This window comes from Ochotona curzoniae, unplaced genomic scaffold (assembly GCF_017591425.1).
Source record: "Ochotona curzoniae isolate NIBS_2020 unplaced genomic scaffold, NIBS_Ocur_1.0 scaffold_4683, whole genome shotgun sequence".
In the NCBI taxonomy this organism is placed as follows: Eukaryota; Metazoa; Chordata; class Mammalia; order Lagomorpha; family Ochotonidae; genus Ochotona; species Ochotona curzoniae.
Window position 1 is genome coordinate 20,390,964 of NW_024467121.1, and position 17,790 is coordinate 20,408,753.

At 46.2% G+C, this 17,790-nt stretch overlaps 1 long non-coding RNA gene across 1 annotated transcript; it reads right to left on the reverse strand.

Annotated features, from left to right (window-relative positions):
* Positions 1-15,713: 15,713 nt before the first annotated feature.
* Positions 15,714-17,463, reverse strand: LOC121148043. The gene is made up of 3 exons (XR_005882500.1): positions 17,066-17,463; positions 16,050-16,295; positions 15,714-15,842 (listed from the first exon to the last, which is right to left on the reverse strand). It is a non-coding gene; the product is annotated as an uncharacterized LOC121148043 (long non-coding RNA).
* Positions 17,464-17,790: the final 327 nt, after the last annotated feature.

Sequence of the window (17,790 nt, forward strand, 5' to 3'; positions counted from 1 at the left end):
TTAACAAATGTATTAAGTGAAAGTAACATATTAAGTGTTCCCTGAGAGCTGAATTTTACAACATTCATTTTCTGACCATTTACAGTTACCATTTTGATTAACAATTTTCTCGAAATACTTGACAATTTTCTGAAATTAACTATTACAAACACATAAAAACATGCCTAACAGGACACATATTTTCCCTTATGTCTCGGAACTAAATACAGTATAGCATTGGTCATCTGTCTTTATTTAAAATTCTCAGAATTGGCTCATCAGGGATTTTTTTCATTAATATCAAGCTTCTAAAGCACTTCACTGAAATACAGTTTCTCAATGACAGATGTTTATGTCCCCTTAAACTTGCCACCTCAGGCAAATCCCTCAGGTTACCTCACCCTGACCTTGGCCCTCTCTATCCCATCAAAGCACGAAAACATGGCTTCTCTCAGAATGAAGGCCGACCATGTACTCCCATTCGTACTTCCAAAGGGCTTCACTTTGCACTTCTGTGAGACTTCAGAGGCCCCAGAATAAGGTGTTGAGAAAGCCCCAATTCCTCTGTCTTAAACCAGTCACACTCCTGTGCTCTAGTAACTTCAACATCTTCCCCTTAAAGCCAAGGGAGACTCCCTCTTCCTTCTAGTGCCTAACTTCGCCACCCTTTAATTCCCACATAAACATTCTCTCCACACAGAGGCCTCGCATACCACAGGTCTTTTAGAAGACAGCATCCTGGTTGGGCGACTTTATGTGTCAATGTCACTAGGCTATGATACCCAGGTTTTTAAAGCGCTTTTTGGGTGCACTAACGTTCATAAACAGTTGCCTGAGTAAAGCCTAAGGATCATTCTCCATAATGGAGCAGGCGGGGGCGGGGGGGGGGCACAAGAAAGGGCCTCATCTAATCTACTGACAGCTTTAAAAACAAAGTTTCCCAAAGTAAATGAACTCTGTCTCATTACTGTGGCACCAGATCCTGCCTTTTGGATACATATGGTCATTTCACAGAGCCCAAAATAGTCAGTAGGTTTACCCTGTGGACTTGTCATCCATTTCCTTAAAATAAATCAAGCTCTCGCTCACTCTTCCCTCTTCCTTTTCTCTACCTCTCTGCCTATTTGTAACAGAGATATTCTACCCCTTCTTCACAAGCTTTACAATGGAAATAAGGCCCTCATTGGTTTTAGCCATGTGGACACACCCTTGCTATTTTGATGTTCTCTCTCCAAACTACATCATCAGACAGTTCTATTGGTGTTCCACCTCGAGTGGTACCATTCAAATGCCTACAAAGGTCTACAAAGCCACCCCTCGTCTTGCTCCAGCCCCACTGGTTGCCATGCAGAGCCTTGGCTTCTCCCAACCTGCTCTGCCTTCACCAAAACATTCTCCCTACTGTTATACCCAACGCTGCCCTAGTCACTCCTCTCACAGAGAACTCTGCTCTGACCACCCTGTGGAAAACGCCAATCCTCTATTCTCTCTAGCAGTCCGCCGAGTTTCTTAGCAGCCCTTATTGCCATCCTGATTTTTTTTTTAATCAGTTTCTTTCACTACAATGTCAACTCCATTAAGCAGAGAACACCTTGCTCGCTTCATCTCCGACATGTTGCTTTGTGTATGATACATCAGATATAACTCGACATTTGTTCGACAAATGGAGGGAAGACTGTATCTGGCCAGGCTGTAGGGGCAAACAGCAAATGATGCCATCTGTAGGATACCAGTCCCTGATAGAGATCACATTTAGTCAAATAACAATCCATTAAAGACTAATAGAAAACCAAGAGGGAAATCGGAACAGGGAAAAGATACCAAGCTCCAGGCCTGCAGGTGGAGTGACGGGCACTGAGGAGAGCACTGCAAGAACTCTGCCCGGACAGTGTGCTCCACACGAAGCCATTATCTGTCAGCTGCACAGGCGTGTGAACACTCACCACAGACCCAGAATGAATGCACAGTATCACTCCTTCCCATCATCACACCAGACCGCTCCAGGCAGGGCACTCCTCCAAGCACTCAGCTCTGCCCTGCTCACCTCTAGCTGGACACACAATGTTCAGGAAAAAGAAATTGAACAAAACTGCACAATTTCTACTTTCTCCCTTTTCATTTCCAGTGACGTTTTTGTCAGCCTGATATTTCATCAAGCATAAGTGAGAGCAAAAAATCAGCCCATGCCTTCTCCAGATTCAAGGGCAGTTCTGTCCTCAAGGGCTCTCACATTTGGGACATTAGGGAGAAACCAGGGCCAAGATATTACCACCATGGTTTTCCAGGAAACAGCCCGTGCTGCCCCACAAGGCTGAAAACGAACACAGAACCTTGAACTTGTGTCATTCCTGTCTTGAAAATATGTTTCTTTCCTCTGTCATTCTGAAGGTCAGACATGGCTGGTAGGCATGGAGGGGAGGGGGAAAAAGCAGTGGTATTTGGAGGATCTGGAATGTATTAAGATCGAGATCAGCCACAGTTGTGACTGGCTCTGATAAAGAGAAGCTGGTACTTTCAGCTTCACATTCTCTGCTTTCCGTTATCCTGGGTTTTACCTGGTATTCCTTCCAAAAAGAATAAAAAAAAAACCCATGAGCCTGGAAAGGCCCCAGTACTATTCAAAATTCCCCTCCATGCATGAAGCAGTTCTCACAAGAACATAAAACAGTCAGACATTGTCATCAAACATGGCATTTCACTAGGTTTGACTTTAATGCAGAAAAAGGTAATAGCGTTTGAAATTCATGATCCTGATAGACTACCTGGGGTGAGGCAACACAGGGAGGTGCGTGTTGGTGCTGGGTGACTGCTGTTTTTCACTGGTTCCTCTGCACTGTTCTCCCCGGGTGCACCACTATGTGACTCAAGAGAAGGCAGTGGTCCTGTCCACTGGAGCTGGGCGAGCTGGGCGAGCTGGGCGAGCTGGGCACTGCTATCCCTGCTCCTGAACTTCATGTGAAAGCCGACGCACTGCCCTCAACAGCTACTCTAACATGGACAATTCTCCAAGATACTCCAAGCCTTTTGAAGCAATGTGCAAAATTCTGTGCATTTCCCTGGAATAGAATCCATACCTTTCATTAGGTTAGGTTATGTGACTATTCTCCAACTGCTACATCCCAAAGATATTTCTTAAACATTGATGATAATGAAAAAGTTAAGAAAGCCAAGAAAGAGGTCTTGATAAAACGTCACCAAAAACAGACAAAATGTCAAAGTGTAGCAGTGATGAAGAAAAAAACCAAATCAGAGTGGTTTGTAATAGTAAAGAAAAGGGACAAGAATAAAGAAGGGAGGGCCCAGCGTGGTAGCCTTGCAGTTAAAGTACTCACCTTGAACATGCCAGGATCCCATATGGGGGTCGGTTCTAATCCCAGTGGCCCCACTTCCCATCCAGCTCCCTGCTACCGGTCTAGGAAAGCAGTTGCAGCCTTAGGACCCTGTACCCACATGAGAGAACCAGAAGAGATTCTGAGCTCCTGGCTTTGGATTGGCTCAACTCCAGCCATTGCGGCCACTTGGGGAGTCAATCAACAGATGGAAGATCTTCCTCTCTGTCTCTCCTCCTCTGTATATCTGATTTTCCAATAAAAATATAAATCTTTAAACAAAAAGAAGGGAGCAGGAAATGATTTAGACACATGGCTGGAAAAAATTAACCTTCTGGACAATGAAATCCATACTAATCTTACAAAATACAGTTTTGAAAAGTTGCTGGAAATAGGTGCCAAAATGCAATAGGTTAGGAGGAAAGAGACATTTGGGAAGTGAGGAGAGTAAATACAAGCTTCCTGCCTCTGTGTAGAAGGAAAACGATCAGCATCCACGCTAACATGACTGGGCAAAGGGATAAATTAAAATATCGTGTTTTAAAAGACATTGTATTTCTATATATGCAATCAATGTCTAAAGGACCTGATCCTGGAAGGATGAGACCTTCATAGGAGACTAGAAGCACCTTCCCCAGGACATCTGACCAAGCCTAGAAACAGGACTTGGCAAGGCTGGCCCGAGAGCTTACTTGCATAGAGAGAAACCAGTGGCACTGTCCAGGCAGAGGTTCTGGCATTATAGATGGGGATCCTGAAGATCACCAAAAGTAAAAATAAAGCTACTTCTCTAAGCACAGACACCATCCCTCCCCCCTCTCGGGATTACTACTACTACTACTATTACTGCTTTTGTCATGGTCCTTAGATGGCAGCTGTGTGGCAGCAATTGTGCATCAGGCTGGGAACAAGACTAGAAAACAAGCCTGGACTCGGTCTTGCTGGAGACAGGCATCAAAAACACACCCAAGATAAACTCCCTTCAAGGAGCTTACAAAGAGACTAATTACATTCCACTAACGTTACTACTCACCCCAATCCTGCTCAGTTTCTCAATGTACATGATAGATAAGGGATACAGAAGCAAGATCAGTACACTTGAACACAGGTCAACAGAAATGATCTCAATTAAAAACCCACAGGATGATCCAAAAAGAGAGATAGGATGCGAGACACGTAAGATATCATCTGAAGGCCAAAGAAATGTGTGACCAAAGTCTTAGAAGAACAGAGATAACAGGAAACAGTGAATGCTTGAGGAGATAAGTTTAGAAACTTCCAAAACCAGTGAAAGCCATACCCCAGCAGATTTAAACAGCTCACATAATACTAACCTCTGCGATTTGTCATCATGCACATACTGAAAATCAGTTGCTAAGGTAACAAAACCAGGGATGAAGAAGCCTTTAAAGGTGTTTGAGTCTGATGGGCTCCATCTTCATGAAAGGATTAATGCAGTTTCCAAGACAGTGCATTGATTATCTCACGAGCAGCTTCTCCTAAAGCACCTGGCTGCTGTTTTCCCCTTCTTCCTTCCAAAGGTACCCACCCTCCTTCTGTCTTCTTCCATGGGACCTTCACCCAGAGCCAAGCAGATATGATCACTCGTCTTAGACTCCCACACTCTGGGACTCGTTGCAAATTACCAATGTCTCAGACTTTTTATTATAGCCACAGAAAACAATATGAACACCAAGATAAATAGGGAACATGCTATACCAATGTGCATAAAAGTCAAAACCCAGTGACAAAGAAAGCTTTCTTGTTTCAAAAGTTCATCAATGAAAGGAATGTAAACCAGAGATAGACTTTAAAGAAATTATTCTAGTTTCTTTTAATATTTTTGATGATGTTTACATAGTTGATTAGAGTTCGATTAGAGTGGTAAAGGTCGAGGATTAGGGCAAAATGAGCAAGATATTTCTTTCCAAATTGTAAAACCAATGGATACTGCGGCCCAGCCCAAGCATGCCCACAACACTCTCACCTCTCACATATACCAGTAGGAGCTGCAGCCTAGTCAGAGTGACCCTGAATAACTGCTACTAGACCCTGGTTTCTGTGTCTGCCAGTATGTGCAGCAGACTGGTCCAGTCTGTCCCCCATCCCATTCAGTTTTCATACATGTCAGTGGACACTGAAGCCTAGCTCAACACAGTTGATCCCACTTTCCAGCGCACTCTCATGCCAGCGGGTACAACTGCCTGTTAGCCAGGCCCACCCCTAGCCCTGGTTCTCATGCTTACCAGTGGGAGCTGCGGCTCTTGAGAGAAACACCCACCATTTCCCTCCTGGGCTCACTTCCAGTCCCAGATCTTGCACTCTCCTGGTGGTTCTACATACTAGCTTGACTGGATGGATTTGCCCCTAGCCCCAGCACTTGCTAGCTCATTCTGTGGCATAGCCCAACCAGCCTGGTCGGTCCCTGGTCGCAGTTCTCACATTCACCAGTGGAGGCAGTGGTCCAGCAAAGGAGTCCCTGCATTTCTACTGGACTCGCATAATCCTCATCCGGCTGCAGGTGGGTGCTGTGGCCCAGTCTGATATGGTCCTCCTCACCTCTGTCTTTGCCAGCAGGTGCTGTAGCCTGACCTGGCCCAACCTGCCCCAGTTCCAGCTCATGCTGGTGGGTGCTACAGCCAAGCCCAGCCCAGCCCCCAATCCTGGTCCTGATATGAACTGGCTGGCCTGTCCTGCGTCCTGTACTGGTTTCAGATATGCCACTAGATACTGTGACCTGGCCCAGTCTGGCCTGTCCCCAGACATGACACCCACATGTGCCAGTAGGTACCATAACCTGGCCTGGCCTGGCCCCAGTCTTGGTTCTTGCGCTCACCTGTAGGGATTTTATCATGACAAAGGAGTTTCCCAAGCTCCTTTCTCAGGTCTCCTATCAGTGACAAGGCAAACATTTCCCACGAAAAGAGAATGTATCACTAGCTGACTTGCATTATAAGAAACACCACACAGAATTCTGTAGGCAGAAGAAAAGTTAGCCTAGAGAAAGGTTACAGTTATAAGAAGAAAAGCACTCTGAATGGGCTAAGTATGTGAGTAAATACGATTACTTTTTAAGTATGTAAAACAAAACATGTTGTACGGTATAAAACACAGAAAAAAAAAACCAACGAATTCACCAATGGTGGCATATAAGTCAAAATGGGTCAAGTTCAGGGGAAGTACTATAAGACTGCATTATCCAATCAGAGTGCACTTGTTCTTAGGTCATTTTCTGTTCCCATAGCAAGGGACTGGAGACCAAGAAATTTATAAAAAAAAAAAAAAAGACAACAAGCCTGGTGGGTTCACAATCACATGCATGCAACCCATATCTGGTGGGGATCTTTCTGTTGCACCACAATACAGCACAGAGCATCACACGGCAGGACACAGTGAGCCTGCAAACTGGGTCTCTCTTCCTCTTCGAAAGTCACCAGTGTCAAGGACCCACCTTCTGGTCTCAGTCGGAACTGCTATTCAAAGATTCCAACCTCCCACTGCCATTTGCACATGAATTAAGAGACAATGTTTCCAACACTGAACTCAAATCCTAACAGTACCCATTGTAAATTCAGCTTTAAGAAGTCAGGGACAATGACTGTAAAACTTCAGCACTGAGACCCTAACAAAAATGCCAAACTGTCAGCTTTCAAACTGATGGAAGGATATCGCCATGTGCAAGAATTTTTCCTAAGGAATTTATCTGAAACTCAAGAAAAATGAATGTACTAACTGGTTCACTCTAGTAATATTTGCAATTTTAAAAACTGCAATCAATGTTCAGCAACTGGATAATCTCCATCAGTGTGAAGAAATACATAGCCTTTTAAAATAACGTGATTGTAAATAACACTCAACAGCATCAAGAAAATGGTATTAAAGAAGCGAGAAGAGCTCAGAGATAAACATTACGCTGCAACTTAATGTATTTTTCAAAATATACATGCACAGAAAGACATTTTTAAAAATTACATGTATAGGGCCCGGTGCGGTGGCGCAGTGGTTAAGGTCCTCGCCTTGCACGCCCAGGATCCTATATGGGCGCCGGTTCTATCCCGGCAGCCCCTCTTCCCTTCCAGCTCCCTGCCTGTGGCCCAGGAAAGCAGTCCAGGATGGCCCAAAGCTTTGGAACCCTGCACCCATGTGGGAGACCCAGAAGAAGTTCCTGGCTCCTGGCTTTGGATCGGCATAGCATCGACCGTTGCGCTCACTTGGGGAGTGAATCATCGGAGGGAAGATCTTTCTCTCTGTCTCTCCTCTCTGTATATCCGCCTTTCCAATAAAAAAATAATAAAAATAAATCTTTAAAAAAATTTTTTTAATTATATGTATATTATATGTATATTTAGGTAACAGTGCATTCACTGTCTCAGTCTCAAACCTTTCCTGTTCATTTTTTTTTAACTTCTAAAACTGTAAGTGAATACAGAAAAAATATCAGGATGCGGAGATTCTGGGCGAGCTTTAAGTATCTCAGTTATACCTATCATGAGATGGTTCACATACTGTTTACTTCTAACATCTTGACTCGGGCTAGCTGGTTCCAGGAGCAGTCTTCCTTCGCAGACCATCAATCATCCTTGCATACTGAGAGCCTGGAGTCGGGAAGCGTGAGTCACTGTGCCTAGCAGTCTGTGTCCGGAACTCATGTCCTTCATGGCTCAGGAAAACTGGGGCTATGACATGAAGTCATCCTGGAAGAAGCTGTGTGCAGAAACCCTGGAACAGCGCCAAAACTTTGCAACCTGTTTTAGTTTATTTTCAGCAAGGACTGCAGAAAATAGTAGCACTCTATGTTTCAGAGTTTTTAAACTTTCTGGACTTTAGCTAAGATGCTTAAATTTATTTACTAATAACTGTTTAAAGAGACCAGTCTCTGAAGTTAGATGCATAACTGTAGTTGATTTTAAAAGATAAATCAGAATATGCCATGTAAGTATTCTGTCCTCACATTTCCCTAGATCTCCCTGAAGAATATTACATGGGCGACAGCTGATAATGGTTTCTGATAAATGACACCACTCCTTAGAGAGTCTGTCAGAGACAGAAGATTGTAGCCAGGATCAGATGCAGCAGGGCGGTCAGGGAAAAGGACTTGCATGAACAGCTAAGCACGTCCTGGGAGTGAGCCCAGGGGAACTGCTGGCCCTGTTCCGATGCAGCTTATTTCTCCTCCTTCCAAGAAGCCATTCACAGGCACACAGACACCTCTGCACAAGGACGGACGAAAAAATGTAATGCACTGCCCAGACTGCGCCTCAGCGGGGCTGCATCTTTGCTGACTGTGGTAAACGGGCAGGACAGAGTTGCTATTTGTGCTGTCAACTGAGGCATTTCAGAAGACAATCTGGTGGGGAGAGGAACCCTGCCCGGGGAAGGATTGGAGTTGAGGCCCAAAGACTCTTGTGCCCCAAGACAAAAAGTAGGCTGGCTGCAAGGAAACTATAAATGTTATTGCATTTTATGCTATTAAGTGTATAACTTAATGAGGTACACACCATAGGTTTGCATACATACACATATGATGGCACACAAAACACAAAGGGACATGTGTTAGAGAAGTCCCCAGTGAATTGCAATGCTTAGAGAAAAGATGTTGACATTATCACCAGATGATAAGGCCCAACGAAAGCCTACAGGTCATCAGCTGCACCCAGCGGGATGTGGGGGGAGGGTGGGAAAGGACATTGCAAGTACATGGCAGGGACAGAGCTCTGAAAGCCAACTCTCTCAAGGGCGAGTGAAGCATCCCCAAGGGATATCCTGAGATGTGTGGGAAGAACTCCATATTAAAATGGACGTCAGGGGGAACAGGAAGGAATAGGTGGCAGGAGGACTTTAATCAAAGACAAGCAAATCTGAGTTATGAGTCATAATGCGACCCCATTAGACACCCAGGCTAGCAAAGCCCAGGGAAGCGCAGGCTTCAAGGATGCGTCTGGGCTGTAATTATCAGCCCATTTATTTTCCATGGTGACAGAGACAGCACAGTAATTGGAGGAGAGTTGTGAAAAGACTCAAATTGTGTACCACTCTATTCCCTGTTTTATGGAGAGTGCTTACAATGAGCTGAACTCAGGAACAGATGACAGCTCGTTACTTTTGACAGGTTTTGCCAGAAAACATGGACAGCCAAGTGATTCATCACCATTTATACCCAGATCATAAATCTTTACTTTCCAAAAACTATGCTTTAGACTATGCTTCTGTCTGTCTGGCTGTCACACACACAGTCCCCTTTTAATGGCCTACTTTCAGTATTTGTTTCTCTGGGAACTATGTCACTGACTTATGACCTATTTTCATGCAACTAAAACATTACCGTAAAACATTACCGTTGCTGTCATTGTAGCAATGATTTTCCTAAGTCAGTCTTCAAGTAACTCTGTGGTTGTGTTGCCTTAACCCCTATCCAACTGTGGTTCAGCTATTATGGAGTTCTAACCTATGCCTATGCCAAAATCAACTTCCTCAAATTGCTAAAGCAGTGAAATCACTGCCTTTAAAATCCTCCTTCTTGCCTACAACATGGCATGAAGACTACAATCAAAAACATGAAGCGGTAGAGAAGAACTTTGGTTTATCACCTGCCAAGACTCTTGATCAAAATCTAACAGGCCTCATTTCACCTTCCCACAACCCAACCAAGTGGTCCATGTTGGGATGCGAGACTCTTTCTGCCATACCCAGGCCTCTGGGGTGTGAGGTGATTCAAAGATGGAAACTGAGGCCCAGTGTGATGGCTCAAGTGGCTAAATCCTCACTTTGCATGCACTAGGATCCCATATGGGCGCCGATTCATATCCCGGCTGCTCCACTTCCCATCCAGCTCCCTGCTTGTGGCCTGGGAAAGCAGAGGACAGCCCCAAGCCTTGGAACCCTGTACCCTCATGGGAAACCTCGAAGAAGATTGGCTCAGCTCCAGCTGTTGAGGCCAGCTGGGGAGCAAACCGGTAGACAGAAGCTCCAGAAACACTCTCTCCTCCTCCCTGCAAATCTGCCTTTCCAAAATATAAATAAACCCTAAAAAAAAAAAAAAAAAAAAGATGGAAACTGATCTGGTTGCAGGTTTTCCAAGATTTGGCTGAAGTGGTATCAACTGAACTTTGTAAAACTGTACCACGGGCATCTACATCCACACAGATATTCTGACCAACACAAGACCACAAAAGAGTAAACCCCTCTCATTTCACACTGCTTTCATACTCCTAGCCCTAGCCCAGCACCGTGGAGCCCACAACCTGTGTACGAGAGGCCTGGGGGAACATAATCACAGACTTGGGACACCTGAAACTTCAGGCAGACCCTTCACCCTTAATTCTTTTTTTTTAAAAGATTTATTTATTTATTGGAAAGTCAGATATACAGAGAGGAGGAGAGACAGAGAGGAAGATGTTCCGGCCGATGATTCACTCCCTAAGTGAGTGCAACAGCCGATGCTATGCCAATCCAAAGCCAGGATCCAGGAACTTCTTCTGGGTCTGCCACATGGGTGCAGGGTTCCAAAGCTTTGGGCCATCCTCGACTGCTTTCCCAGTCCACAAGCAGGGAGCTGGATGGGAAGTGGAGCTGCTGGGATTAGAACCGGTGCCCATATGGGATCCCGGGCGTTCAAGGCAAGGACTTTAGCCGTTAGGTCACGCTGCCGGACCCCTTCACCCTTTATTCTGAACTGTGGTTCCTGGAAGACATTTCTATTTCCTTTTAGAAGGCTAGCATCTTGCTATATTCAGAGACATTCGGTTCTTCCTACATTCCTTTGCAAATTAGAGGAAAACGCAAACACCTAGATGGGATACAGTGCAGGTTATAATGGCTTAAAGAGGTGTGCCTGTTTTAAAGGTAAGAAAATGCAAGTATCCAGGAAGCCACAAGAAGTAAGTACTACAGAAAACTGTTCCATCTCAGAGTTGCTTATCCTGCTGAAGTGATGGGAAATGAAAAACGTTTTGCCAACTCAGATCTGTGAGACTCCAATTCACATGCTCAGGGATTATACAGATTCTATTTTAAAGAAAACAAAACCGAAGAGAGTAAGTGATTTGTCTTAGATAACACAGGGAAGCCAGCTCTGACTGGAAGGCTCACACTGCGGCATCACATGCATACAGGTGAGAGCAATGCAGGACTCCCGACACGAGTATAAACACCTGGAGTTCAACAATGCTAACTGCCCTCAATTTTTTTTCTAAAGATTTATTCTTATTGGAGAGTCAGATATACAGAGAAGGAGAGAAGAAGATCTTCCATCCAATGATTCATTCCCCAAGCGGTTGCAACAGCCGGAGCTGAGCCAATCTGAAGCCAGAAGCCCAGAGCCTCTTCCAGGTCTCCCCCACGGGCGCAGGGTCCCAAGGCTTTGGGCCGTCCTTGACTGCTTTCCCAGTCCACAAGCAGGGAGCTGGATGGGAAGTGGAGCTTCCGGGATTAGAACCGGTACCCATAGGACTGCTTACATAACAATGTCTCAAGTTTAAGGCAGAAGTTCTTAAAGTACAAGCCCCCAATCTGAGTCTAATGAACAAAGTACCAAACAACCCCAAATTGAGGGGACTTCCGCAAAACTCTTACCCCTCAAAACTGTAAACATCACAAGAACCCAGAAAAGACTAAGAAACAGCCACAGCGAAGCAGCAACGAAGGATGGCAGGCAACAGAACATAACAGAGTAGCTCACGCCGGACCCTGGATCCAAAAATGGTCAAGAAGGACAACACAGTAAAATCCAAACAGAGCCTGGAGTTTAGTTACTAGTAACGTGCTGACACTCATGCCTTGGTTTGGAAAAACACCACAAATACATCCAAAAACGCAAGAAATTGAAAACAGATGAGCGCTCCGCGCCAGCTTTGCAGTCGTCCTGGGCATCGACCATCACTGCAAAAGTTTGGTAAATATGAACACTGCTTCCCAACACACACCACCACCCCCAAAATAACAGCCCCCCACCAAAAAAAACCACATAGTACTTGTGAAGAACTTTCCTCTTGAAAAAATCCTTTTATTCAAATGATAAATGAAGTATCACCAAATGGCTAAATCAACGGGAACCTCCCGGAGACTTCCTGTTAAACAATTCCACCTGCCCCTGATGCTGCCTTAGCACAGGTTGTTAGCAATTTGAACCACAAATCCACACCACACACCAGGAGAACATGCAAAGATTGATCGTCAGTGGCATGGACGGGCTGGAAAGGCTACTTCTCAAAGAAAAGAGGGCAGAGACTCACAAAAGGTGGGAGGCTCTTACCTCCTCAGCACAGAACAAGGCAGCAGGCATGACGACAGGACTCAACAGGACTGGCACAGGCACACAAGTTGCCATTTCTTGAAAAAATCCTACCTCATTGGATGCATACCTTAAATTCTCCTGTGGTGATGATAGAGAGAAATCTAAACTGCACTGCAATGGGCAGGGAAAGCGAAACTTGGGTCCTAAGATGGTGGTACGAAATGGTTGGGGCCTGGTGTGATAGCCTCATGTCTAAATCTTCATCTTGCATGAGCTGGAATCCCATATGGGCACCAGTTCATATTCCAGCTGCTTCACTTCTCATCCAGCTCCCATTTTGTGGCAGGGGAAAGCAGCAGAGGACAGCCCAAAGCCTTGGAACATTAAACCCTCATAGGAGACCTGGAGGAAGCTCCTGGCTCCTGGCTTCGAATCAGTTTTTTCCCTTTGCATCTCATTCTCTGTGTACAACTGTCTTTCCAATAATATATATTATATAATCATATAATATCATATATAAAACATAACTATATATTAAATAATTATATATAATGCTATATATATTTAATATCTTTTTTAAAAATTTATTTTTATTGCAAAGTCAGATATACAGAGAGGAGGAGAGACAGAGAGGAAGATCTTCCATCCAATGATTCACTCCCCAACTGTCCGCAATGGCTGGTACTGCACCGATCCGAAACCAGGAGCCAGGAACCTGCTCCAGGTCTCGCACACAGGTGCAGGGTCCCAAGGCTTTGGGCCGTCCTTGGCCGCTTTCCCTTGCCACAAGCGGGAAGCGGGACCACCGGGATTAGAACTGGCGGCCATATGGGATCCTGGCGTACAAGGTGAGGACTTGAGCCGCTAGGCTACCGTGCCAGGCGTGTGTGTATATATATGTTTGTTTTTAATGGTCTGACCCAGGTCAATTATTCCAAAATCGGTGGACGAGGCACACCTGGGTCAGCCACCGAGAGCACGTCCCATTACAGGTGTTCTGCATAGGGGAGGGTCTCATCAACGGGCAGAACCTCAGTCCTGGGCCAGAGAGACTGCACGAGGAACAGGCAGTGAGAAGGGTAGAGGAACATCTAGACGGCAAACAGCAGCACCCTACAACTACCCCACCACTCCTTACGCCCAAACCAGCAGCCAAGCCCAGCCACTGCCACTCGGTACCATTTCTCAGGTCTGTCCCCTTCTTTCCTGGGGACTGTTATACCACCACAGCCCTCGCTCAGCTTCTTGGCACACCCAGGAGTCAGCGGCCCCATCAGGGTTGTCCTTGTGGGAAGCACGGACCCAGCCACCGCCGCCTCTCAAGGTGAGCAGTAACAGGAAACGGGAGCCCGAGGCAGAACAGGACTCGAACCCTGGAACTCCCTTCACTGCATCCCAAACACCCCCTCCCTCCCACCCAGACTCCACCATCCCCAGGGCCTTGGGAAAAGTCTCTTGGCACTTTCTCTGGGATAGGGTTCCAGGCCCTTCACTCGAACCGAGAGCCAGGGAGGAAAACTCACCGTCCTCCGTTCCTCTGGAAATCCTTTGGGCTCTGCATTCCTCTTTTCGCGGCTCCCCGGCCGTCCTCTGCGGCACACACCACCTACAGCTCGACCTCCTCCCCTCGTTCCAGCACCACGAAGTTTCCCTCGCACCCGCACCGGAACTTCCGGCAAAGTGCCGTGCTGCCCCGGATATAGCTGATTGTGGGCGGGCTGGTCAATGCAGGACAGCTGCGTGAGTCTCCTCACAGCTTCACCTACTTGCCTCCGCCACATTTCACTCATCAGGTCTATAGGGCTAGCTCCTGGGCTCCGGAACCCCCTAACCCCGAAAGTACCCAGCTACCCGTGGCATGTGGCCCCTGTCCTGGAATTTCTACAGCCCTGTCCTGGTCGACCTGGTAGAGATGTCACTTTAAGGGAATCCATGCATGTTCCTAATTGTAGATGCACGCCTGTGATGGGATGAATTATACCCTCTCCTCCCACCCCCAACCCCCCTCCCGTCCCCCAATTCATGTTGTCTTACGCCCTTGTATCGCAGATAACTGGATTTGAAGATAGGGTCTGCAAAGCAGTGATTAAGTTGAAATGCTGTCATCAGGGCGAGCCCTAATTCAGAATGTCTGGGCTCCTAATGAGAAGAGGAGATGGGATTCAGCGTGACAGCTCGTGACTAAATCCTCACCTTGCACCTGCCAGGATCACATGTGGGCACCGTTTCATGTCCGGGCTGCCCCACTTCCCATCCAGCTCCCTGCCTGTGGCCTGGGAAAGCAGTCGAGGACGGCCCAAAGCCTTGGGACCCTGCACCCGCGTGGGAGACCCGGAAGAAGCTCCTGGCTCCTGGCTTAGCGCTGGCCATTGTGACCACTTGGGGAGTGAACCTGAGGATGAAAGATCTTTCTGTCTCTCCATTTCTCTGTGAATCTGCCTTTCCAATAAAAATAAATAATAAAACCTTAAAAAGAAGAAAGGAGATGAGAACACAGATGCTGAGGAAGAGCATGTGAAGACATGGAGGGAGAACCCATTCACCCCCAAGCAAGGAGGGGAGCCTTCCTAAGAAACCAACCCCACCGACACCTTGGCACTGGACTTCCTGTCTCTAAACCCGTTGCTGAAGCACCTGGGCTATGGTACTGAGCTACAGCAGTCCTAACAATGGACATGACAACCAACGAGTACTGGTGTAAGCCCCTGAAGTTCTTCTATAGTGCTTAGTAGAACATTGCTACAAAGAAGTTTACAGTCAGAAGGTTCTGAAATCCCCTATATGTTTATTTGCAATTGTTGGCACAATAGAGATTTCTATCCCCATAGCAATGCATTTCACAAAGAAAAGTGTCTGTAATGCTGTGAGACTTGCATTCTTCCTCCTGATGTTTGTTGTTTGGCTACAGTCTCCCCTGGGGAGAAAATATGAGAGGGGAGGCTCCCAGTTACCTGCCAAATATACACACACCCCAACTCAGGAAGAGGGGAAGCAGGGGTCAAAACACACCTGCCAGTCTTTCAGGCTGATGTGACTATGGAAACATTCATGGCCAAACTATCAAAAAGCAATGACTACTGGTTCTTCCATGTGCTATCCTCTGTTAGCACCGTGACAGCGGCAGAAGCAGGTGAAATGAATGTGCTTTCCAGCTGGCCAGCTGAAACACTGCTGAGGCTTCCCAGGGCTCTGTCTCCAGATCTGCGCATGTCACAGGGGCTTGTGTGGTGTTCATAAGGAAGTGGAATTATGGGGTTCTGAAAATGCACTTCTCCTGGGCTCCCAAGTTGCACATGGTCTATCTGTAAATGAATAAAAACGTCATTGCAAAATGTTGAACTTCTGTTTTTTTTTTTTTTTTACAAAGATTCAATCTCCCAACAAGTAATAGGTATTGCAGCTCATTGATTTGAAAAGCACAGAGGCACCTCAGTTGGGTATTTTTTTTTTGGTACAGAGAGTAAAAGCACTAAGGGTCAGGTGAAGAATTTCTTGAGTTGTTTCATTACCGTGGGTGGGCCTACGGTTGCCAGCAACATGTGCAACACATTAACGTCCTCCAAATTTGTGGGCATGTCACAGCCAGCTCAGAAAGTCTGCCAAAACCTCAAGAAGAATTCCAGGATGGCCAACTCACAGACCCATAAACCGATGAAACTGAAGGGCCAGAAACTTTTGTTGGAGAATTCGCAGTGTGAGGCTGTATCTGGAGCAGCTGCTCTATTTCCTTCTGGTCTTTGGACTGTGCACACTACCTGGAAGAGAGAAGGTGGTCATCATTGCTTAAGTTCGTGGTTGTCAAACTGAGGATCTCGGTCTGGAAATGTGGAAACCCTGAGTGCGCAGAATCACAGCTTCTGGACTGACACACTTTGGAACAACTCAGGGCACCAGTGGTGAATGTCACCGATAACTTGTACAGTTTTCTGCCACTTCCAAATTAGATCCGACCTCTCCATCAGAAGACAGTTCTCATTGATGGTGGAGCTTCTAACAACTCAGTTGACACTATTACATCATTTGTAGCCAGGTCCAAAGCCATTGACTTTAGCAAAAATCCTCTAGGATAAAGCCAGGAGTTAAGCAGCTTTGGTTAGGATGCCCAGAGGATGTTTTTGTTTTTTTTTTTTGTCTTGAGATGAGAAGGGGCTGACCCAACAGGCACCTGACATGGAATTGGAAGATAAAGGAACTACAAACAGAAACCTTGGAACACCCAGCCCCACTCTTAAAACCAGGCAAACCAGGACCCTGCCCTTGGTCCTGAGCTGGGCCACCCCTGGCTGAGCTCCTTATCATGCAGAAAGACGTTTCCGGGACCCTGTAGGTGTCTTTCTCCCTGTCCCAGCCAAATCCCAGACTCATGCCTCTACCATGGCTTGGAATTCTCAGATTGCCTGGACCCTCCCTCCAGGACTACCACCAGCCTCCTCCTGCTCTCTGTGCTCTGCAAGTAGCCCCAATATACACCTGGGACACACAGGATTCCAAAGGTGGGAGTCTTAAGGAAAGGGCATAGAGGTACCTGTGGTGCAGAGAGAAGCAAGCTCTGGGTCCTGCTGTTTCTAGGAGTACTGGTAAGCCTGTAGCAGCGAAGAGGCCCATAGAAGAACCTGCCATCTTCCACCTCCTCTTCTTCACTCTCCAATCACGACCAAGACCTGACTCTCCAGTTTCTTAGTCCATTTGTCTGTTCAGTATTGTCTAATAAATGAAATTTTTATTTGAACACAAAATTTACTTTTTCATGTATTCTTTTACCAATTCCTTAAAGAGTTATTGACCCTCTATGGGGGGAGGAAGTCAACATATCCTATCTAGGTCCTTAATAGTGAAAGGAGATTCATGGCTGCCAGGAGCCCTGGCCCTTGAGAACTGAAAGCCAGTGCTGATTAGGGCACAGCCTGAGTTACATGACCTGCATATTTCTGCACTTGGCTCCTGCATCCTTCACGAACCCTCACAAAAGCAGAGGTAGTTGGGGGGGGGGGGGGGGGGGAGGCAGTGTACCGTCTGCCCAATATTCCACAACTATATTTCAGTGTAAAACTAGAAGGCCAACCCAGACTGCCTCCAAGGTGGGGATGAGATGAAAGGATTTTTAAAATTTATTTTAGTACTTTATGATACAGATGCATAGGCTCTGGGATTTCCCTTCCCTCCTCCTCAAATCCATGGTGGTGTTTCTCTATCCCCACTGATTTCCCCTACAGCTTTTACAATAGTATAGTCCTTCATAATCAGTCATAA